Source organism: Peromyscus eremicus, chromosome 13, assembly GCF_949786415.1.
Source record: "Peromyscus eremicus chromosome 13, PerEre_H2_v1, whole genome shotgun sequence".
NCBI lineage: Eukaryota > Metazoa > Chordata > Mammalia > Rodentia > Cricetidae > Peromyscus > Peromyscus eremicus.
The window spans coordinates 4,346,399-4,347,860 of NC_081429.1; positions in this window are offsets into that span (position 1 = coordinate 4,346,399).

The following is a 1,462-nucleotide window of genomic DNA, read 5'->3' on the forward strand; positions in this document are numbered from 1 at the left end:
AGACTGTGATGATCAGAACACAGGCAGTCTGGCTTTAAGGCTCATCTGTTTATACACTCTTCTTGCAATGCCAGATGCCTGGGCTTAATGCTATTTATTGTATCATTTAATGGAAATATGAGCCAATAAAAGGGCATCTTATATTCAAAATTACTTTATAGCAGACAAGAAACTATTTAAAGATGATAAATTGTTATTTCTAGTTTTACTACAACCCATTTGCATCTATTCGACTGAAGAAAGAAATCTGAGACTTCATCAATTTTATATGTTCATTTAAAAAGAAAATCAGGCCTTCAATTCTGTTTTTTTTTTTTGTTGTTCTTTTTTTTTTTTTTTGGAGGCAGGGTCTCATGTAGCCCAGGCTAGCCTCAAACTTGCTATGTAGCCAAGGATAACCTTGAACTTCTGAGCCTCCCTTGCCTCCACTTCTGGAGTTCTGGGATAATAGATGTGCACCATCATGCCTGGTTTGTATGGGGCTGGAGATCAAGAACTTCATGCGTGCTTGGCCAACATGAATAATATCTCTAGTCCCAATTCTGTTATTTTTCTAGGCAACTATTACCATTATCATTACTAATTAGATTAATTTGAAATGAAATTGCCTTTGTTAGAAAGTTTGGGGAAGATATTTGGATAAAAATAATACCCTGTGCTTTGAACCACTGAAGCACATCTAAGCTTGTCATCAAGGTACAGTTTTCCTGTACTACAGAAGATTTCTTTGCTGACTTGGGTAATATGTGCTAGTTATAACATATATGCAAAGTCCTCTCTCTGTGCCTCCCCTGGGAATATCAGATTGTCCAAGACGTTCTAGTATTACTAGGAGTGACTAGTGAAGAACGTGGTGGATGCTGCTGTAGTTACCCTCCTAGTGATTCATGATCCAGGGAAGTAGAGGATAGGAAGGGACAGGAACCATCTAAGAAAGGTCTTCAGAACAGGAAGTGCTTGAAATGGGCCTTTTAAGGCTGATGAAGGTTAGCCAGGCCAAGAAAGCGGGAGAGAAAAATGCCAAGGTGAGAGAGCAAGCCAGCAATGTAACATGGGGGAGAGAGGAGTGATGGAGAGCATCCTGTTGTGAGGATCAGGTTGAAGGGCAACTGGTCAACCAGGAAGGCTAAAGGGACTTTGAAAGATGGTTTGGAATTGAGTGTAGCTGGAGTTCTCTCTAGTCCTGCCCAGCACCATGGACCCCACAACCACTTATAAAATAATCACTCAGAAACTTATATTACTTAAACTGCTCGGCCATTAGCTCAGGCCTACCATTGTCTGCCTCTTACACTTAAACTCAGCCCATTTCTGTTAATCTATATGTCACCACGTGTTCCATGGCTTTACCTGTTGCCTTTACATGTTGCTCTCTGGACAGCAGGCTGGTGTCTCTCCGACTCTGCCTTCCTTTTCCCCCAGTTCTCCTCTCTGCTAGTCCCTCCTATACTTCCTGCCTGGC